Source organism: Mustelus asterias, chromosome 3, assembly GCF_964213995.1.
Source record: "Mustelus asterias chromosome 3, sMusAst1.hap1.1, whole genome shotgun sequence".
NCBI lineage: Eukaryota > Metazoa > Chordata > Chondrichthyes > Carcharhiniformes > Triakidae > Mustelus > Mustelus asterias.
The window spans coordinates 13,777,440-13,801,305 of NC_135803.1; positions in this window are offsets into that span (position 1 = coordinate 13,777,440).

Below are 23,866 nucleotides of genomic sequence, written 5' to 3' on the forward strand. Positions count from 1 at the left end.
GCGATCAGCATTAACCAGAATTCAGTATTTTCCATTCTGCATGATGCTTTCATTTTGGAAACTCGCAGGTTTCCTGTGGGATGCCCAAGGAAAGGAAAACAAAATTATACTGTGAGCTTTCAAGAAAAGGATGTCCTATCAATGAGAGCATCTATTGAAGGAAACATAGAAACATAGAAGATAGGAGCAGGAGGAGGCCATTTGGCCCTTCGAGCCTGCTCTACCATTTATCATGATCATGGCTGATCGTCCAACTCAATAGCCTAATCCTGTTTTCTCCCCATAACCTTTGATCCCATTCACCCCAAGTGCTATATCCAGCCACCCTTGAATACATTCAATGTTTTGGCATCAACTACTTTCTGTGGTAATGAATTCCACAGGCTCACCACTTTTTGGGTGAAGAAATGTCTCCACACCTCCATCCCAAGTTGTCTACCCTGAATCCTCAGACTGTGACCCTTGGTTCTGGACTTCCCCACCATTAGGAATATCATCCCTGCATCTACCCTGTCTAGTCCTGTTAGAATTTTATAAGTCTCTATGAGATCCCCCCTCATTCGTCTGAACTCCAGTGAAAACAATCCTAACCTAGTCAATCTCTCCTCATACATCAGTCCCGCCATCCCCGGAATCAGCCTGGTAAACCTTCGCTGCACTTCCTCGAGAGCAAGAACATCCTTCATCAGAAAAGGAGATCAAAACTGCAGGCAATACTCTAGGTGTGGCCTCACCAAGGCCCTGTATAGTTGCAAGAACACATCCCTGCTCCTGTATTCGAAATCTCTCGCAATGAAGGGCAACATGCCATTCGCCTTCTTTACCACTTGCTGCACCTGCATGCTTACCTTCAGTGACTGGTGCACAAGGGCACCCAGGTCCCTCTGCACACTCCCCTCTCCCAATTTACATCCATTCAGGTAGTAATCTGCCTTCTTGTTTTTGCTTCCAAAGTGAATAACCTCACATTTAGCGAAGGAGAATGATCTGTGCAGAGAAATCCGGTACATAGTTAATTAGAATACTAGGCTTCCCCAATATGCCATCCTTTCATTTCAAGCAGATCCTGATCTCATTAAGTCCAAAGATGTACAGGTTGGGTGGATTGGCCGTGCCAAATTGTCCCTTAGTGTCCAAAGATGTGCAGGTTAGTGGGGCAAATATGTAGGTTACAGGGGTAGGGCCAGGATGGGATGCTCTGTCGGAGAGTCGGTGCAGACCAGATGGGCCGAATGGCCTCCTTCTGCACTGTGGGGGATTCTATAATTTAATAATGTAATCAGTGCTAATACTATCAATATAAAATTGTTTTTCATTGCAGTTCAGCAACAAGCACACATTTGTTCAATCGAAGCATTCTAAAGGAAATTAACCTGTTATTTGAAAAGGAAGACCATGCAGGGTTATGGGGCTGGGGAGGGGGTGGGGGGGGGGGGGGGGGGGGGGGGGCAATAAAGTGAATTGATCATCCAGAGAGCCGGTGCAGGCACAATGGGCTGAATGGCCTTCTTCGGCGCTGTAACAATTCTATGATTCTGTGCGCTTGGTGATTCTGTGATCCAGGGCTCATTGAGAGCAGAATTCACCTTCAGAGCAAAGTTAGATATACAACTCTCCTATACATCCAGAGGGGCAGCACGAGTGTGACAGGCCAAATGGCCTCTTTCCTTGCTCTGGGCTTCTACACTACTCTGCTCCAACATTGTCATCTGCCATTTTTCTTTCAGGCAAAGTTCAGGTTATCTTTGCTGGTTCACGATGCACCCATGGGTTTGGGCAACAGTGAAACTACATGAGATTAACTTGTAGATACATCGGTGTGGAAGCAAATGATCAAGATTTGGAAATAGCCTAGGTTGAGCCCAGTTAGTTGATCTCCATTGACTTGGAGATGGGCCAGAAATGCACGTGCATGCTTCCTGCCACTAAATTGGGAACTGTGTGCTTGAATTTCCAGTATCAGATGTGCAGTTCTGATCACCTCAGGAAGGATGTGATTGCACTAGAGGGAGTACAGAGGAGGTACAACTGAATGTTGACTGGGATGGAGCATTTGAGCTATAAGGAGAGACAAGTTAAGCTTGGATTGTTTTCTTTAGGGCAAAGAAGGCTGAGGGGAGACATGCTTGGGGTGTATAAGATTATGAGGGGTAAGGACAGATAAGCAGCTGTTCCCCTTGGTTGAGGGGTCAGTCACGAGGGGGCAGAGTTTTAGGGTGAGGGGCTGGAGATTCAGAGGGGATTTGAGAAAAAAACTTTGTCACTCAGAGAGTGCTGGGAATCTGGAATGCACTGCCTGGGAAGGGAGTGGAGGCTGGAAACCTTACAACCGTTAAAAAATATTTGGATGAGCACCTGAAATATCATAACATTTAAGGATATGGGACAAGTGCAGAAAAATGGGATTCGTGTGCTTTTAGTGGTAGTTATTGTTAGTGCTGGCTCGATGGGCTGAAGGGCCTTTTCTGCGTTGTATGACTCTATGGCCAGGCTTTAACTGCCTCGACCACCCCAGAATTGGGGTGGGTGAAGCTCGCAGAACGGCATTCTCCGTTGGCCTTGGGCAGAATGTTACAAGCCTCGGGCTGGCAAGGCGGTAAAATTCCGGCAAATGAGTTTAAATTTTCTTTCCTGGACTTATTTCAAGGATCTCATGAGTGGTGTGATCCGAAAATGACCGGGACAACCTAGGAGGTGGAAAGGGAAAAAATAACTGAGGTTCCAACTTTATTAGATAGAAACTTTCAAAAAATTCAGAAAAACCTCGAAACACCTAGTAAGTCGGGAATCTCCCTTCGAGAAGAATTGTGGTCAAGAGGCCGGCAGTGGTGGAGCCAGGAAACTCCGAAGCACCTGAAGCCCATGTGTTAATATATGATTTCCTGCTCACCAATAAACTTTAGCAGGCATGGTGACAACCTGCATCGGCGGATTTCGACTGCACTATTTAAAGGGACACTCCAAACAAGCAGGCTGAAGCAGCTGAAGCAGATCTACAAGGAAAAAGTCAGGAATGTGATGAAGTACTCCGCATTGCGTGAATGAGACACCATCCAGGACAAAGCATCTCACTTGATTGACACCCCATCCACCACCTTAAACATTCATTCTCTCCACGACTGCCGCACAGTGGTGGCAGTATGTACCATAGAAACATAGAAACCAGAAGCAGGAGTAGGCCATTCGGCCCTTCGAGCCTGCTCTGCCATTCATTTTGATCATGTCTTATGATCAAATTCAATATCCTGGCTCCCCATTCCCCCCCATATCTCTTGATCCCTTTAGCCCCAAGAGCTATATCTAATTTCTTCTTCAAATCACACAATGTTTTGGGCTCAACTACTTTCTGTGGGAGTGAATTCCACACATTCACCACTCATTCACCAGGGTGGCACGGTGGCACAGTGGTTAGCACTGCTGCCTCACAGCGCCAGGGACCCGGGTTTGATGCCCAGCTTGGGTAACTGTCTGTGTGGAGTTTGCATGTTCTCCCCATGTCTGCAAGGGTTTCCTCCGGGTATTCCGGTTTCCTCCCACAGTCCAAAGATGCACAAGTTAGGTGAATTGGCCATGCTAAATTCTCCCTCAGTGTACCTGAACAGGCGCCGGAGTGTGGCGCCTAGAGGATTTTCACAGTAACTTCATAAGAACATAAGAACATAAGCACTAGGAGTAGGAGTAGGCTATCTGGCCCCTCGAGCCTGCTCTGCCATTCAATGAGATCATGGCTGATCGTTTTGTGGTCTCAGCTCCACTTACCCACCCGCTCACCATAACCCTTAATTTCTTTACTGTTCAAAAATTTATCTATCCTTGCCTTAAAAACATTCAATGAGGAAGCCTCAACTGCTTCACTGGACAGGGAATTCCACAGATTCACAACCCTTTGTGTGAAGAAGTTTCTCCTCAACTCAGTCCTAAATCTGCTTCCCCTTATTTTGAGGCTATGCCCCTTAGTTCTAGTTTCACCTGCCAGTGGAAACAACCTCCCTGCTTCTATGTTTTCTATTCTCTTCATAATCTTATATGTTTCTATAAGATCTCCCCTCATTCTTCTGAATTCCAATGAGTGTAGCCCCAGTCTACTCAGTCTCTCCTCAAAAGCCAACCCTCTCAACTCCGGAATCAACCTCGTGAATCTCCTCTGCACCCCCTCCAGTGCCAGTATATCCTTTCTCAAGTAAGGAGACCAAAACCATACACAGTACTCCAGGTGTGGCCTCACCAGCACCTTATACAGCTGCAACATAACCTCGCTGTTTTTAAACTCCATCCTTCTAGCGATGAAGGACAAAATTCCATTTGCCTTCTTAATTACCTACTGCACCTGCATTGCAGTGTTAATGTAAACCGACTTGTGATGAAAAATAAACTTTAAACAATAAACATTAACTTTTTTCTCTGGGTGAAGGTATTTCTCCTCACCTCAGTCCTAAAAGGTTTACCCCTTATGATGCACTGTAACAACTCACCAAGACTGTATGGGCATGCCTTCTTGAACCATTGCATTCTGTGTACGCACCCACAGTGCTGTTAAGAGGGAGTTTCAGAACTTTGACCCAGCAATGATGAAGGTCATTGTGTTCCCATGCATCTGTTGCCCTTTTACGTTCTAAGTGGTATAAGTCCTTGGTTTGAAGGTGGCACTCTTGTTGTTAGCGTATCTTCACGCCCATCCACTTCTTTTTCCCCTTTTGGGGAATAGTGGGGCAAGAGATGCAAGGATTTCTGAGTTCATTATCAATCCATTGAACTGTGTTGAATGCTCCTTCCGTGGCCAACAAGTCCTGGCGTTGGACTCGATCTGAAGTTTCTGGTCCAGCGGTAGGCGTGCTACCATTGTGCCACAAGGACTCCTGAATGTGCTGTCAAAGAAACCTTAGTGAGTTGTTTTTTTTTAAATTCATTTAAGGGACTTAGACACGCTGGCTGGCCAGCATTTATTGACCATCCTTAGTTGCCCTTGGAGGGCAGTTGAGAGTCAACCACATTGCTGAGGCTGTAGAGTCACATGTAGGCCAGACTGGGTAAGGACGGCAGATTTCCTTCCCTAAAGAACATTAGTGAACCAGATGGGTTTTTCTGACAATCGACAATGGTTTCATGGTCATCAGCAAATTCTTAATTCCAGATATTTTTTCGTGAATTCAAATTCCACCAGCTGCCATGGCGGGATTTGAACCTGGGTCTCAGAACATTAGCTGAGTTTCTAGATTAATAGTCTAGCAATAATACCATTAGGCCATCGCCTCCCCAGTTACAGTGCATCTTAAGGGGTAAATCTTTTAGAACTGAGGTGAGGAGAAATTTCTTCACCCAGAGGGTGGTGAATGTATGGAATTCACTCCCACAGAATGTAGTTGAGGCCAAAATATTGTGTGATCTAAAGAAGAAATTTGATATAGCTCTTGGGGCTAAAGGGATCAAGGGAGGAAGGGAGAATCAGGTATTGAATTTGATGATCAACCATGATCATAATGAATGGCGGAGCAGGCTCGAAGGGCCGAATGGCCTCTTCCTGCTTCTCATAGCTATGTTTCTAAGTTTCTAAATAAAAAGAACAGATTACAATGAACCAAAGTTGAAGTAGAAACACAAAACCCCGGAAATTCATAACAGCTCGATGGAGAAGGGACAAGTAAATGTTTGAACCCTTTACTTTTACTGATGAGTATTCTTCACCACATCGTCAAGCCCCTCCCACACCGTCCTGTACTACTCAATCATCTTTCAGATCTGCAGAAGCTGTCAAAGCAACTGCCCGCTGCCACCATATTATGTTATAATATGAATGAAAGGAAGAGTTGCATTCACATAACCTCTTTAACAAGCTCAGGACATTCCAAAGGGTTTTACAGTGATCAAATACTTCTGAAGTGCAGTCACTGTTGCAATGTAGGAAACACAGCAGCCAAACTGTACACAGCAAGCTCCCACAAACGGATATGATGATGGCCAGAATATCTGTTTCTAATGATATTGGTTGAGGGATAATTCTTGGCCAGGACACCAGGAAAACTCTCCTGTTCTTCTTCAAAGTAGTGCCATGGAATCTTTTAGGCCCACCTGGGCAGAGGGAACCACCATTTAATGTCTCATCTGAAAAACAGGAGGTCTGGCAATGCTGCACCCCATCAGTGCCGAAGGACCAATCGAGTTATTGAATAAAATAGCAATATGGATATCTTGAACATTCAGATAATGACATTTCCACCAGCCTAAGTAAATTTCATAATCTGATGTACATTACATTCTTTATTGTCCTGTATGTTCAATTTGCATGCAAATTCCCCTCCAATTCAACTTTCAAGCTTGCTGACGACACCACTGTAGTGGGTCGGATCTCAAACAATGATGAGACAGAGTACAAGAATGAGGTAGAGAATCTGGTGAACTGGTGCGGCAACAATAATCTCTCCCTCAATGCCAACAAAACAAAGAAGATTGTCATCAACTTCAGGAAGTGTAAAGGAGAACATGCCCCTGTCTACATTAACGAGAACAAAGTAGAAAGGGCCGAGAGCTTCAGGTTTTAAGGTGTCCAGATCACCAACAACCTGTCCTGGTCCCCCCATGCTGACACTATAGTTAAGAAAGCCCACCAACGCCTCTACTTTCTCAGAAGACTAAGGAAATTTGGCATGTCAGCTATGACTCTCACCAATTTTTACAGATGCACCATAGAAAGCATTCTTTCTGGTTGTATCACAGCTTGGTATGGCTCCTGCTCTGCCCAAGACCGCAAGGAACTATAAAAGGTCGTGAATGTAGCCCAATCCATCACGCAAACCAGCCTCCCATCCATTGACTCTGTCGACGCTTCCCGCTGCCTCGGCAAAGCAGCCAGCATAATTAAGGATCCCACGCACCCCGGACATTCTCTCTTCCATCTTCTTCCGTTGGGAAAAAGATACAAAAGTCTGAGGTTACATACCAACCGACTCAAGAACAGCTTCTTCCCTGCTGCTGTCAGACTTTTGAATGGATTTACCTTGCATTAAGTTGATCTTTCTCTACACCCTAGCTATGACTGTAACACTACATTCTGCACTCTCTCGTTTCCTTCTCTATGAATGGTAAGTTTTGTCTGTATAGCGCGCAAGAAACAATACTTTTCACGATATGTTAATACATGTGACAATAATAAATCAAATTCCAGACATTCATCACCCTCTGTGTAAAAAGCTTGCCTCGCACATCTCCTCTAAACTTTTCCCCATGCACCTTCAATCTATGTCCCCTAGTACTTGACTTTTCTACCCTAGGAAAGAGCATCTGACTATCTGACTCCCTCTAACCTTTTGTGATGGAACGTACCCTAATGGTAAGTGCAACACTACATTATGCATCCGATCCTTTCCTTCTCTCCTACATACTCTATGAATGGTATGGTTTTATTTGTATAGCGCGTAAGAAGCAATACTTTTCACTGCATCCCAATACATGTGACAATAATAACTCAATTCAACCAATTCAAATGGATAGATATGCACAGTATATCTACATGGATATCTGACGAGGAACCCACTAGAATAGCTCCCCATCACTCACTATAGCTATCCTCGCACACACGCACAACCTGGGTAAAGCAGCAGAGAACCGTTGGCATGGATGCTTCAGTAGCATCAGGATAGTGAAGGGAAAAGGAAACAGCGGAAGAGCCAAGCCAGTAATACAAACACAAATGCGAACTTGCTGCAGGAAAATATGATCTAAAGACAGATGGAATTTCACATGTGGAATTTCCGAGACACGGAGAGGCTTATTCCTTTTTTGGCCCCATTTTAATCGCATCCTCCCTTCAGCTCATTTGTTCCATTCAGCTCCAGTGCAATTTGTCACTGCCTGTCTCTCATTCTCCAAGCAGTCACTGGTTCGAGGTCTTGCTGGATGGCTGGTTCCACCATCCAGCAATTAAAAGAGCGATAGTGTAAAGTCAGAATTCATATAGCTCCTTTCAGAACCTCAAGAAACGCCAAAGTGGCTTCCAGCCCAGTAAATATTTCTAAAGGATTGTAATGTCGAGAATGTGGAAGCCAATCTGTGGTCAACAACCTCCCACGCACAGCAATAAGATAATAATCATATGATCTGTTCAGTGGAATTGCTTAAGTAACAAACGTTGGCCAGGTCACCAGGGAAAACTCTCCCACATTTGACACATGGAATATTTTTCTACATCCACTGGAGTATGGTAGACAGGGCCATGCTTTAATGTCTAATTCAAACAACAACTCTCACTGTGCAATGCTGCTCCGAGAGTGTTAACTTAACCCAACTCCATTCCCTGGAGCGGGGCTCAAACCTGTGACCCCCTTGACCCAGATGAGAGAGCGCTGACTCCTTGGAGCTGCTTAAATCCCATCTCTTGGGCTTGGCCGCCACACGACTGCTCAGCCGGCCAACTACAGCAAGGGGCCCCCGCAGCCGGGCCGGAGCTGGGAACTGGACCTCAGCCAGGATCCTAGCTGCTTCGGCACAAGCTCCGAGAGAAAGCTCTCACTCCTGCTCCCATGCTGCGACTTCCCACGTGTCACTCCAGCCCTCTCAATCATGTCCACGGGCCTGCTTTCAACATTACTCGCTATACATCGCTTCCGATTCTAAAAAAAATACCCAAAGAAATATCTGTGGCACTGAAAAGACAATGTCGCACCTTTTGTTTCCCAAAAACTCATGTGGTTTTGATTTTTTTTTAAAAATAAGCCTTTGGCCCACGAACAGTGAAAAAATGTAGTTCGGGAGCCAAAGATCAGTCCCAGGTTTCATCTAATTAGGCTTTCCTGAGCTAAGTGATTCCAAGCTAACAGCTTATTAATAATAATCGTCTTATTATTAGCAATAGAGCTTGACTTATGGAAAACAACCCGATCCAATTTCTTAAAGTGCATCTTCCATATCACAAGCATTTAAGCCCCTTTAGTACAATCTGACATGTAATCTAAATTTGTTTCTCATTTCTCGGCTGATTCCAAAAGAATTAGCAGGGTTGAAGTATTAGTCCCTTGGCTCGAGGCCAACCATTGTGACTTGAAGCATTCAAGCTCCCTCTACCGGCAACTACCTGCGCTTAGCAACACTCTCACTTGATGTTCCAAATACCCGAGTAAAATCCAGCACAGATTGCTCAACTTGTTCTTTGTTTCTGGGTTTGCCATCCCATAATTTTGGATCCTTTCACTTTGATGGACAGGAGAAAATGAACTCAGGATGGGAAAAGTATTTACCGACACATATTGAGACAGTGAATGATTGCAGCCAGGGTTCCTTGGAAAAGGGAGAAAAGACATGTAGGAATTTTCACGCCTCTGACAGGAAATTTTCGGAATCACATTTCAGTGTCAAGTCCTCTTAGGAAAGACTTGCGCCAACCAGCTGCAGAGCAAAGATCATGGGACTCCAACAGTGCCAATCTCAGAGTGGGGGATGACATCTGGAAGCAGGTTTTAGGGAGGGGAGAGAGAGAGAGGTCAAGGGTGAAGGGAGCATCAAACCTACCTGATGTTGTTTGTTTGAGGCCAAAGGCCTGGCTCTCATTTACATCCCAATGTGCCTTCCTGAAATAAGCAAACCCCAGCAATCAGCCCACTAACTGGAAAAATGAGTGCTGAAAGGGGGAGGTGGTTTTGTAAGAGTCTCATGAATGGGATGGTCAAGGGGAGGCGATGGCTTAGTGGTATTATCACTAGACTATTAACCCAGAAACTCAGGTAATGTTCTGGGGACCCGGGTTCAAATCCCGCCACGGCAGATGGTGGAATTTGAATTCAATGAAAAGTATCTGGAATTAAGAATCTACTGATGACCACACACGCATCGTTGATTGTCGGAAAAACCCATCTGATTCACTAATGTCCTTTAGGGAAGGAAATCTGCCGACCTTACCTGGTCTGGCCTACATGTGACTCCAGAACCAACATGGTTGACTCTCAACTGCCCTCAGGCAATTAGGGATGGGCAATAAAAGGTGGTCAATAAGCATGAATGAATTAAAAAATAGTGGCTGGTGGGAACACGCAGAGCATGAGGAGGACAAGGCTTTCCTCGCTGAGTCTGGATGAGTTCTCCTGCTCCCTCGACCCCACAAAGAAGAATATTAAAGCTGAGATGTTTGGTCTCTTCAGCCTTCAGAGCAACTTTCATGAAGTGGAATTGTTGCATCAAACTCCCCACTCAGACCACAGTTACAAAAAATTTCAAAGTATTTACCACACAGAAATAGACCATTCAGCCCAACTGGTCTGTGCCAAAGCTTATGCTCCACATGAACCGTCACTTCATTTTACCCTATCAATGTATCCTTCTATGCTTTGCTCTGCTTGAATTTATCTCTGCTTTAAGGGCATAGGAATGTAGAATACATCAGTAGGAGTAGGCCATCCAGCCCTTCAAGCCTGTTTTGCCATTCAAAATATCATGGCTGAACTTTTATATCAACTCCACTTTGCAACCCTATCACAATTGCACCTTGAAACCTTTTGTGTCCAAAAGCCTCTTAAGTTCAGTCCTGAATATTCTCATTGACTGAGGTTCCACAACCCTCTAAAGTTCATAAGACTTTGAGTGAAGGCATTGTGTTAAAAGGCATTGCGTCAAAAGTGCGCTAACCAGGGTTCAGGGTAAACACATTTCTCTTAGAGTGAAGGGCAAAGCTGGCAGAAGTAGGGAACTCTGGGTGACTCGGGATATTGAGGCCCTGGTCAAGAAGAAGAAGGAGGCACATGACATACATAGACAGCTTGGAGCATGTTGATCCCTTGAAGAGTATCGAGAGTGTGGGAGTAGAGTTAAGAGAGAAATCAGGAGAGCAAAAAGGGGACACGAGATTGTTTTGGCGGATAAGGCAAAGGAGAATCCAAAGATCTTTTACAAATATATAAAGGGCAAAAGAGTAACTAGGGAGAGAGTAGGACCTCTTAAGGATCACAAGGTCATCTATGTGCGGATCCACTAGAGATGGGTGAGATCCTAAATGAATATTTCACATCAGCATTCACTGTTGAGAAAAGCATGGATGTTAGGAAACTTGGGGAAATAAATAGCGATGTCTTGAGGAGTGTACATATAACAGAGAAGGAGGCGCTGGAAGTCTTAAAGCGCATCAAGGTAGATAAATCCCCGGGACCTGATGAAGTGAATCCCAGGACATTGTGGGAGGCTAGGGAGGAAATTGTGGGTCCCCTAGCAGAGATATTTGAATCTTCGATAGTCACAGGTGAGGTGTGTGAAGATTGGAGGGTGGGAAATGTTGTGCCTTTGTTTAAGAAGGGCTGCAGGAAAAGCCTGGGAAGTACAGGCCGGTGAGCCTCACATCTGTAGTGGGTAAGTTGTTAGAAGGTATTTTGAGAGACAGGATCTACAGGCATTTAGAGACGCAAGGACTGATTAGGGGCAGTCAGTCTTTGTGAGTGGAAAATCATGCCTCACAAATTTGACTGAGTTTTTTGAAGGGGTAACCAAGAAGGTAGGTGAGGGCAGAGCAGTTGATCTTGTCTGCATGGACTTTAGCAAGACCTTTGACAAAGTACCACATGGTAGGTTGGTGCATAAGGTTAAATCTCACGGGATCTAGGGTGTGGTAGCCAAATGGATACAAAATTGGCTTGATGACAGAAGACATAGGGTGGTTGTAGAAGGTTGTTTTTCAAACTGGAGGCCTGTGACCAATGGTGTGCCTCAGGGATGGGTGCTGGGTCCACTGTTATTTGTCATTTATATTAATGATTTGGATGAGAATTTAGTAGGCATGGTTAGTAAGTTTGCAGATGACACCAAGATTGGTGGCATAGTGGACAGTAAAAAAGATTATCTAGGATTGCAATGGGATCTTGATCAATTGGGCCAGTGGGCTGACAAATGACAGATGGAATTTAATTTAGTTAAATGCGAGATGATGCATTTTGGTAGATCAAACCAGGGCAGGACTCAATTGATGGTAGGACATTGGGGAGAATTATAGAACAAAGAGATCTATGGGTGTAGGTTCATAGCCCCTTAAAAGTGAAGTCACAAGTGGCCAGAGTGGTGAAGAAGGCATTCAGCATGCTTGGTTTCATTGGTCAGAACATTGAATACAGGAGTTGGGCCGTCTTGTTGAAGCCGTTCAAGATATTAGTAAGGCCACACTTGGAATACTGTGTACAGTTCTGGTCACCCTATTATAGAAAGGATATTATTAAACTAGAAAGAGTGCAGAAAAGATTTACTAGGATGCTACCTGGACGTGATGGTTTGAGTTATAAGGAGAGGCTGGATAGATTGGGACTTTTTTCTCTGGAGCGTAGGAGGCTGAGGGGCGATCTTATCGAGGTCTATAAAATAATGAGGGGCATAGATCAGCTAGATAGACAATATCTTTTCCCAAAGGTAGGAGAGTCTAAAACTAGAGGGCATAGGTTTAAGATGAGAGGGGAGAGATATAAAAGTGTCCAGAGGGGCAGTTTTTTCACACAGAGGGTGGTGAATGTCTGGAACAAGCTGCCAGAGATAGCAGTAGAGAGGGGTACAATTTTGTTTTTTTAGACAGTTACATGGGTAAGATGGGTATAGAGGGATATGGGCCAAACGTGGGCAATTGGCACTAGCTTAGGGGATAAAAAAGGGGCAGCATGGACAAGTTGGGCCAAAGGATCTGTTTCCATGCTGTAAACCTCTATGACTCTATTTCCCATCTCAAACCCAAACAGCTGACCCCTTTGTTCAGAGACTATGATGCTAGTTCTAAACCCTCTAGCCAAGCTTTATATAATCTCTCTGTCAAGCCCTCTAAGCATCTTGTATGTCTCATTCTTCTAAACTCCAGAGAATATAGGTTCATCTTACTCAATTTCTCCTCAGAGGACAATCCTCTCATTCTAGTTCCTCTAAGGCACGTATACACTTTCTTAGGTAAGGGGACCACATGCACACAGTATACCAGGTGTGGTCTCACCCGTGAAGTTCTTGGAGTAGTCATACATTTAGTCAGAGACAGCAATAACTATTAAACATGGATCCTTTATTATCTCTCTATAGCAGACTCCCTCTGCTGGTACATATGTATATGGTAGCCTCAAGTAGATAAAATGTACAAAGTAATTTTCAAAATACTACATCACCAAATCCCTATCTCATGGCAGCAAGACATTCTCACTCTGATATTAAAGCCTCTTTACAAGAAACTCTAACATAGAATTCATCTTTTTAATTAGTTGCCACTCACCTCAACTATTCCCTGTGCAAGGGTGTTCCACATACTCACCACTCTCTGGATAAAAAGAAACTTCTCCTGAATTCCCTATTTAATTTATTGGTGACCATCTTAGATCTGTGGCCCCTAGTTCTGCGCTCAGCCTTAAGTTGACGCATCTTTTCTATGCATACCCGATGAAGCACTTTCATAACCTTATAGAAAACCCTCAGTCTTCTATTTTATAGAGAAAAAAGCCTCAGCCGCTTCAATCTTTCCTGATAGATACGACCTCTCAGTTCTGGTACCGTATTATTCTCACAAATATTTTTTGCACATTCTCCAGTGCCTCGATATCTTTTTTCATAGTCTGGAGACCAGCACTATGAACAGTATTCCAAGTGTGGATAAACCAAGACTCTCTACAGGTCGAACATAACCTTTCTGCTTTTCAATTCTATCTCTCTTGAAATGAACCCCAGTGCTTTGTTTGCCATCCTAATGACCTTATTAATCTACATTGCCATGTCTGGTGATTTGTGTATCTGACCACTTGCTCGTCTATCCAACTGAGGCAATCATTGTCCAAGATATTTGAGTGGATGGCTACCTCATGTTTTGTCAATGTGAAAAGGCACTAGGTACTTACTTCTGTCAATTACCACAAATTCATTCCATATTTTATTGAACAAGGTCAGTCTATGTTATTCCCTCCTTCATTGTAGTGATTCCCATTCCAAATCCTTGATCAAGGATGTGACATTGATGTAATCTCTCGTTTGATCCATGCAGAATGGTGTAACAAGTCTTTGGATCGCTTCAATCCTTTTATCTATTCAATACTTTAAGGCTGAGGGTTAGATAGATTCTTTATTGTCATGGGAATTAGTGGGTATAGGAGGAAGACAGGAAAGTCAAGGTCACAATCAGATCAGCCATGATCCTATCAAATAACGAGCAGGTTCAAGGGGTTGAATAGCCTTTCCTGCTCTTAATTCGTATGTTTGTTTGTAAGGAGTTAAAATGACATCAGGGTCCCACAGAAATGATAGGATGTTCCCAAGCATTGACAAGGCCTTTGATTTAGTGCCTGAACTATTTTATTACCATGCACTATCAGTTTCTCCTTTAGTATTGCACATATTGCATGGTGGCACAGCAGTTAGCACTGCTACCTCACAGCGCCAGAGACCCGGGTTCAATTCCATCCTAGGGTGACTGACTGTGTGGAGGTTGCACGTTCTCCTGGTGACTGCATGGGTTTCCTCCGGGTGCTCCGGTTTACTCCCACAGTCCAAAGATGTGCAGGTTAAGTGGATTGGCCATGCCAAATTTCCCCTTAGTGTCCTAAGATAGGTAGGTTAGGGAGATAGGTGGGGTAAATACATAGGGTTAAGGGGATAGGGTCTGGGTGGGATGCTGTAATGGAAGATCGGTGCTGACCGGATGGGCCAAATGGCCTCCTTTTGTCCTGTAGGGATTTTATGAAAAAAGGCATTTTGTCGAAGCTTTTTATCTTGCACTCATCAGGACAATCGCAAGTGCATTTGTGTCCACTGGAAGCTACATATGTTAATACACAGGGCCCTGTTCTTTACAGATGGAAAGAACCTGTACACATATTATACCTGTTTCAACTAAACAAAATAAGTCGTAGCCATTCGCTGGTTCATTACACAGGGCAATGCCTTGATCAATCAGAATCAAGTTGCCTGGTTTAAATTTCAAACAATGCTTGGCAGTTAACTGTGAGTCACCATTACCTAATGCATGGCAATATCTCTACCAACAGAGTACACATGCCAACCAATCAGCACCCTCTTCTCATGCAGTCAAAAGTTGCTGTTTCCCTGACATTAGTATTCTCGTGATTGTCCTGATGAGTGTAAGATGAAAAGTTTTGACAAAATGTATTTTTTCAGCAACACGGAAGTTCTGTAACTACCAAATGACCATTTTTCCTTTGTAAGGTACATTGGGATATTTATTATCCATGAAGTGCGGCAGAAATGCAAGGTGATAAATCAAACCATCTAACAGCATGGAAGTAGCCAATTATAAAAGAAGTCAGTGATAGCCTAGCCAAGGAAAGCTTAGTAACGGACGTGATACAGTCTCTTGACAAAGTGTGTTTTGAAAACCGCTTCCAATCTGCAGCTCACCCAGCCTACGAAACTCTCAACAATTCTCATTGGCACTTCAGGTTCCTGGCAATTATATCAGAAATACGCACACTTTTCCACTTTGGTCAAAGTCTGCATTGAAACTTTGACTTAAGATTGGACCCGGGTTCAATTCCAGCCTCGGGTCACCGTCTGTGTGGAGTTTGCACGTTCTCCCCGTGTCTGCATGGATTTCTCTGGGTGCTTCGGTTTCCTCACACACTCCAAAGATGCGCAGGTTGGCCATGATAAATTGTCTCTTCGTGTCAGGGGACTAGCAGGGCAAATACATGAGGTTATGGGGATAGAGCCTGGGTGCGGTTGCTGTTGGTGCAGGCTTGATGAGCCGAATGGCCCCTTTCATTCCCGGCTTGGGTCACTGCCTGTGTGGAGTTTGCACATTCTCCCCATGTCTGCGTGGGTTTCCTCCGGCTGCTCCGGTTTCCTCCCACAGTCTGAAAGACGTGCTGGTTAGGTGCAGTGACCTGAACAGGCGCCGAGTGTGGCGACGAGTGGAATTTCACAGTAACTTCATTGCAGTGTTAATGTAAGCCTTACTTGTTGACTAATAAATTAACTTTAAGTTTTAACTTTAACACGGACACTTTCCGAATGGAAGTTTCACGTCTGCAGAGTCATCGGTTCTATTGCCGGAATGCTGTCAAGGCCCATCATCTTTGCAGCGTCCATTCCAAACGCTAATGGCCTATTTAAATGGAGCAATCCCCAATCTGAAATCTCTGCAGAATTGAAGTAAACACTGCACTTGGGACCCAAGTGCTTGGGATGGTTTCCAGAGCAGCTTGCAACAGTACAAGGACAGGGCAATATATTGCCAAATCCCAGTTCGACATTCCTCCATATCATGCCAGCACAGGATTAATCTTCAACTGTTTTTTATTAAAGATACGCTATCTTTAAACGCTAGTGTTATAGGGGAGCGTTTAAACTAGATTTGCAGGGGGGTGGGAACCAGAGTGCCAGAGCAGATAGTGGAGCAGGGGTAAAAAGACAGGTTAGTTCAAGCAAAATCACAAATGGAAGGGTAGAGTGTGGTGGAAATAATTTCTTGAGGTGTGTCTATTTCAATGCCAGGAGTATTGTAGGGAAGGCAGATGAGCTGAAGGCGTGGATAGACACGTGGAAATATGACATTATAGCCATTAGTGAAACTTGGCTACAGGAGGGGCAGGACTGGCAGCTCAATGTTCCAGGGTTCCAATGTTTCAGGCGGGATAGAGGCAGAGGGATAAAAGGTGGGGGGGTGGCATTGTTGGTCAGGGAAAATGTTACAGCGGTACTCAGGCAGGATAGATTAGGGAGCTTGTCTACAGAGGCCCTATGGGTGGAGCTGAGAAACAGGAAAGGTATGACCACATTAATGGGCTTGTATTATAGACCACCCAATAGTCAGCGAGAACTGGAGGAGCAAATCAGCGGAGAGATAGCTGACAACTGCAAGAAACACAAAGTTGGGATAGTAGGGGATTTTAATTTTCCACATATAGATTGGGACTCGCATACTGTTAAAGGTTTAGACGGGGTAGAGTTTGTAAAATGTGTTCAGGAGAATTTTCTACATCAGTATATAGAGGTGCCAACTAGAGAGGATGCGATATTGGATCTCCTATTGGGAAATGAGTTAGGGCAGGTGATGGATGTGAGTGTGAGGGAACACTTTGGATCCAGTGATCATAATGCCATTAGTTTCAACCTGATCGTGGATAAGGATAGATCTGGTCCTCGGGTTGAAGTTCTGAACTGGAAAAAGGCCAAATTTGATTAAATGAGAAGGGATCTGGGAAGTGTGGATTGGCACAGGCTGTTCTCTGGTAAGGATGTAAATGGAAAGTGGGAGGCCTTCAAAGGAGAAATTTTGAGAGTGCAGAGTTTGTATGTTCCTGTCAGGATTAAAGGCAAAGTAAATAGGAATAAGGAACCTTGGTTCTCGAGGGAGATTGTAACACTGATTAAGAGGAAGAGAGAGTTGTATGAAATGTACAGGCAGCAAGGAACACATCAGATGCTCGAGGAGTATAAAAAGTGCAAGAAGCTACTTAAGAGGGAAATCAGGAGGGCTAAAAGAAGACATGAGGTTGCTTTGGCAGACAGAGTGAAGGAAAATCCAAAGAGCTTCTATAGGTATGTTAGGAGCAAAAGGATAGTGAGGGATAAAATTGGTCCTCTTGAAGACCAGAGTGGTACACTGTGTATGGAACCAAAAGAGATGGGGGAGATACTAAATGGTTTTTTTGCATCTGTATTTACTGAGGAAACGGGCATGGAGTCTACGGAAATAGGGCAAACTGGTAGGGAGGCCATGGAACCTTTACAGATTAAAGGGGAGGAGGTGCTCGCTGTCTTGAGGAAAATCAGAGTGGATAAATCCCCAGGACCGGACAGGGTATTCCCACAGACCTTGAGGGAAGCTAGTGTTGAACTTGCAGGGGCCCTGGCAGACATATTTAAAATGACAGTATTCACGGGGGAGGTGCCGGATGATTGGAGGGTGGCTCATGTTGTTCCGTTGTTTAAAAAAGGTTCCAAAAGAAATCCGGGAAATTATCGGCCAGTAAGTTTGACGTCAGTGGTGGGCAAGTTATTGGAAGGTGTGATAAGGGGTAGGATCTACAAATATTTGGATAGACAGGGACTTATTAGGGAGAGTCAACATGGCTTTGTGCGTGGTAGGTCATGTTTGACCAATCTATTAGAGTTTTTCGAGGAGGTTACCAGGAAAGTGGATGAAGGGAAGGCGGTGGATGTTGTCTACCTGGATTTCAGCAAGGCCTTTGACAAGGTCCCTCATGGGAGGTTAGTTAGGAAGGTTCAGTCGCTGGGTATACATGGGGAGGTAGTAAATTGGATAAGACACTGGCTCAATGGAAGAAGCCAGAGAGTGGTTGTGGAGGATTGCTTCTCTGAGTGGAGGCCTGTGACTAGTGGTGTGCCGCAGGGATCGGTGTTGGGTCCATTGTTGTTTGTCATCTATATCAATGATCTGGATGATAATGTGGTAAATTGGATCAGCAAGTTTGCTGATGATACAAAGATTGGAGGTGTAGTGGACAGTGAGGAAGGTTTTCAAAGCTTGCAGAGGGATTTGGACCAACTAGAAAAATGGGCTGAAAAATGGTAAATGGAATTTAACGCAGACAAGTGTGAGATATTGCACTTTGGAAGGACAAACCAAAGAAGAACGTACAGGGTAAATGGTAGGACTCTGAAGAGTGCAGTTGAACAGAGGGATCTAGGAATACAGGTACAGAGTTCCCTAAAAGTGACGTCACAGGTGGATAGGGTCGTAAAGAGTGCCTTTGGTACATTGGCCTTTATAAATCGGAGTATCGAGTATAAAAGTTGGAGTGTTATGGTAAGGTTATATAAGGCATTGGTGAGGCCGAATTTGGAGTATTGTGTACAGTTTTGGTCACCTAGTTACAGGAAGGATGTAAATAAGATTGAAAGAGTGCAGAGAAGGTTCACAAGGATGTTGCCGGGACTTGAGAAGCTGAGTTACAGAGAGAGATTGAATAGGTTGGGACTTTATTCCCTGGAGCGTAGAAGATTGAGGGGAGATTTGATAGAGGTGTATAAGATTTTGATGGGTATAGATAGAGTGAATGCAAGCAGCTTTTTCCGCTGAGGCGAGTGGAGAAAAAAACCAGAGGGCATGGGTTAAGGGTGAAAGGAGAAAGGTTTAATGGGAATATTAGGGGGGGCTTCTTCACGCAGAGAGTGGTGGGAGTGTGGAATGAGCTGCCGGATAAAGTGGTAAATGCGGGGTCACTTTTAACCTTTAAGAAAAACTTGGATGGGTACATGGATGAGAGGGGTGTGGAGGGATATGATCCAAGTGCAGGTCAGTGGGACTAGGCAAAAAATGGTTCGGCACAGACAAGAAGGGCCAAAAGGCCTGTTTCTGAGCTGTAATGTTCTATGGTTGGATGGTTCTATCTTCATGAGGAACAATTGCCAAATATTTTTATCCTTGGGAAAAGCAAAGGCCCTGGTATTAACTCGAAGGCAGCGAGAGAGTGATGGGGATGATGTTTTGCTGTCGGGATATCCTGAAAGACGGGTTCCCTCAGGTGCTGCCAGACTAAATGGCAAGATCTGATTAACATTCATTGGCCTCGGCTTTTCCAGGCTGCGACCAGCCAGAGAGAGATTTTGGCTGCCTGCGGAGGGACTGCGCCGAGGTTGCGTCTGAAAAGGAGTGGAGGGAGGGAGGGAGAGGCAGTCTTGGAGGTGGAGTGAGGCTTGAAAACTCGAGAAGGTATAAGGATGTCAAAGGAGGGGAAAGGGAGATCAAAAGGTCAGAAGTGGGAGCGAGGAAGGATGTGACTGGGGAGACAAGAGTGGGGAAAAGGGGAAGGGTTGGGTCACTGGGAGATTTAGACTGGGGGAGGATTCCAATTGCAGGGTTGGTGGAAGGTAAAATCAGTCCAGCAGGTAAGTGGAAAGACACCCATATCCTAGATCCAGTTGTCCTCACCTCCCTTCAGCTGTTGGTCTTCCTGAGGTCTGGGAAGCCTGGACAGCCAGGAGAAATCAAATCTGAATCCCATCATATTATTCAAATAACCAACCTACCCCATGGAGAGGGTTGGTTACCCACCCCTCCATGGGCAAAAGTTGGCAGGTTGGAGTGAGCTTAGGATATTTTAAACATTTCGACAGCTCACCAGATCCAAACACATTCATTTTCCTGGAGGCTAAATTTCCCTCCAAAAGAGTCATACTTTACTTATCAATGTCATGTTTTACTCTTGTGGTGCAATTTGCAAATACAGATGGTAAAATCTATTTATATGATTTAAGGCAATTTACAAAAGAGCAGGTTTGTTGAGAATGTTTTCCTGCCAGACTCTACCCACAATGGCAGTAAATGAGACAGCTCTAAACGAGTGTTCTCTGAATGAAAGTTTTGTGTCTACAGAGCTTCCTTTGATGGTCAAAAGTCTAAAAGTGCTTCAGAAAATAAATGGGGCCAACTGAGAAGCTAAGTATAAAAATGAACTGCTGGCATGATTATGGGTGGTCATTATCTTTGCCCTTCATCACAATGGGGTCAGCTCTGTGTGGGCGTGTCTTACACTCCCGCACATAAGACCATAAGATATAGGAGCAGAATTAGCCCATTGGGCCATCGTGTCTTCTCCGCCATTCAATCATGGCTGATAAATTTTCCAACCCCATTCTCCTGCCTTTTCCGCATAATCTTTGATCCCCTTACCAATCAAGGACCTATCTATCTCTGTCTTAAATATACTCAATGACCCGGTCTCCACAGCCTTCAATGGCAATGAGTTCCATAGAATCACCACTACCTGGCTGAAGAAATTCCTCCTCATCTCAGTTCTAAAGTTCTGGGGCTGCGCCCTCGGACCCTAATCTCTCCTATTAATAGAAACATCCTCTCCATGTCCACTCTATCCAGGCCTCCCAGTATTCTGTAAGTTTCAATGAGATCCCCCCTCATCCTTCTAAACTCCATCGAGTACAGACCCAGAGTCCTCAGATGCTCCTCATACGTCAAGCTTTTCATTCCTGGGGTCATTGTCGTGAACCTCCTCTGGTTCCTCTCCAAGGCCAGCACATCCTTCCTTAGATACGGGGCCCAAAACTGTTCGCAATATTCCAAATGTGCTCTGACCAGAGCCTTATAAAGCCTCAGCAGTATATCTCTGTTTTTGTATTCTAATCCTCCCGAAATGAATGCTAACACTGCATTCGCCTTCCTAACTACCAACTCAACCTACAAGTTAACCTTAAGAGAATCCTGAACTGGAATCCCAAATCCCTTTGCGTTTCTGATTTTTGAATTCTCTCCCCATTTAGAAAATAGTCTACACCTCTATTCTGCCTCCCAAAGTGCATGATCTCACATTTTCCCACATTGTATTCCATCTGCCACTTCTTTGCCCACTCTCTTAACCTGTCCAAGTCCTCCTGCAGCCTCACTGCTTCATCAATACTACTTGTCCTTCCACCTATCTTTGTATCATCTGCAAACGTAGCCGCAATGTCCTCAATTCCTTCATCCAAATCATTGATGTACAAAGTGATCTTCGCACCATAGCCCATATCACCTGCTTGATCCCTTGCACCCAGTTGTACGATACCAATGAGTGAAACATACATTTGTGAAGAGAAAAATTGAGGTTGACAACTGACGTGTGGACAGCTGTGGCTGAAGAGTGGGGGGATCCACACTTATGCCAGGTTTTTGGAGCAGATAAAATGGCCACCTCATGCACCAAGGCTGGAATTCTCTGGCCATTCACTGCAATGGACGGAAATTTGGCTGAGCGCCAAATTCTCTGTCCTCGCTGGCAGCAGTGGTGGGGCATGAACAGCCGGGCAATTTCAGCCCTGGTGAATTATATCCCACGAGCTTGACTGCTTGGTTTTGTGAGCTACCATACCCAGGCAAGGTGCGGAAATGGTCTCGAGTTGAAAGGATGTAGCCTGCAGCCTCCTATGCATTCCAAGAGATTTGAATCATCGGAACAGGCTAGTGGTGGATCTAAGAAACTTCCTGAAAGCTGAGGAAAGAACCTGGAGATGGTCACTCAATGATACTACTGAGTGAAGCAGGAATATGGGAACCCTATTAGAAGCTGGGAGTAGCTGTAGACTGTTACTGTCAGGCCTGTAATTCCATGGAGAGAGTGATGCAGGATAAATATAAAAGGCAGCGAGAGAGCTCTTTGTGTAGTTTAGAGTATAAGTTATCTGTAAGAAAGAAAATAGTGTTTAGTCAATAGTGTTTTTCAGTCATTTGTTACAGTACAAGTTTTAAAACATGAAATCTTGCTGTGTCGTTGCAATTAACAGGCAATTTGAATCTCTTTTTAAAAGTTTCACTAAATGCTTTAAGAATGATCAAGAAGATATCGGCAGGAAATATCTATGATGTGGGGATCATTGTTATGACCCAAGAAAATAAAAGGCATTGTGAATAAACTGATGGATTGGACTGCCCAGCTGTTAACTTCAATGAGGCAAAAATCAAGTGGCCTCTACAATGGGCCAGATTATTGTCCAGGCAGTGGTGAGAGGGCAAATCTGACAATCTGCACTGCACTTCAAGGAATCTATGAGGGATAAGAACATTACAAATAGGAGCAGAAATAGGCCACTTGGCACCTCGAATCTGCTCCGCCATTCGATAAGATGGTGCCTAATCCAGACAGGGTTTGCTTGTCATTCCCCCTTCATGGCCAAAGATGTGCGGGTTAGGTGGATTGGCCGTGCTAAATTGCCCCTTAGTGTCAGGGGGACTAGCTGGTGTAAGTGCATGGGGATGGGGCCTGGCTGAGAATGTGGTCGGTGCAGACTCAAAAAGGAGTCCTTCTGCACTGTAGGATTCTATGATTCTATGGCAATTCCCCTGCAGTTACCAGCGGAGGTGGAATGAATCCCTTAAGTGGCCATTAAATGACCAATTCAGGGCCTCACTTAACATTCAGGTGGGAAGGCAGCCCATGAGCCTTCCCAACACATACTTAAAATTTGATCCCTTGCTGCCATCACTTAATTAAAAACCCTCTCTACTTGCGAAGTTATCCGGCTTACGAGGAGACCAGTTCCAGCACGGTTCAGATGTAGACAGTCCCAAAGGTACAGCTCCCACTTTCTCCAAGACTGGTGCCAGTGTCTCACTTAGTGGAATCCACTTCTCCCACACCAGTCTTTGAGCCATGTATTCATCTCTCTAATTTTATATAGCCAATGCCAATTTGTATATGGAACAGGTAATAATCCAGAGATTCTGACTTTTGAGACTCTGCTTTTTAATATAGTGCCTCATTCCTCATTATCTCTATGCTCAGAACTTCTTTCCAGTTCTACCTATGTCATTGATAGCTACAAGGACCATGACAATTAGATCCACCCTCTCCCACTACAAGTCCTTCCATAGCCCTAAGATGATGTCCCGAATCCTAGCACCAGGCAGTCAACACAAGCGTGTCAATCTCCCTCATTATACTGTCCCTGCTAGCACTATATTCCTTTTTGCCCTCTCACCACTTGAATGGCTTCCTGTATCATGGTACCACAGTCACTCAAATCAACCACCCTGCAGCCCCATTCTCAACCAAACAAGCTGAAAAAAACTCCTCAAACCTGTTGGACAATTGCAAAAGCTAAGGTTCCTCCACTCCTGCCCCTTGGTTCCCCTTCCCTGCCTCACCCACATTCACACTTTACTGCCCCTGACAATTGACCAAATCAGAAGACTGTATCCTTTAAGGTATGACTGCCTCCTGACACAAAGAATCCAGGTAACTTTCACCCTCCCTGATGTGTCACAGCGTCTGCAACTCAGCCTCCAGCTCAATGACTCTGATCTCTTTGAGCCACAAACAATCACTGCAGTTGTATTTGCCATGGATCACACAAGCATCCAGGAGTACCCACATGCTGTAGCCTTAACACATTGCCTGTCCTGCCAGCTACAGGGCACAATCATACCAGCCGTTCGTGCCAGGCTCCTGCTGCAGCGAAGTCGGAGAATTTAGTGCTC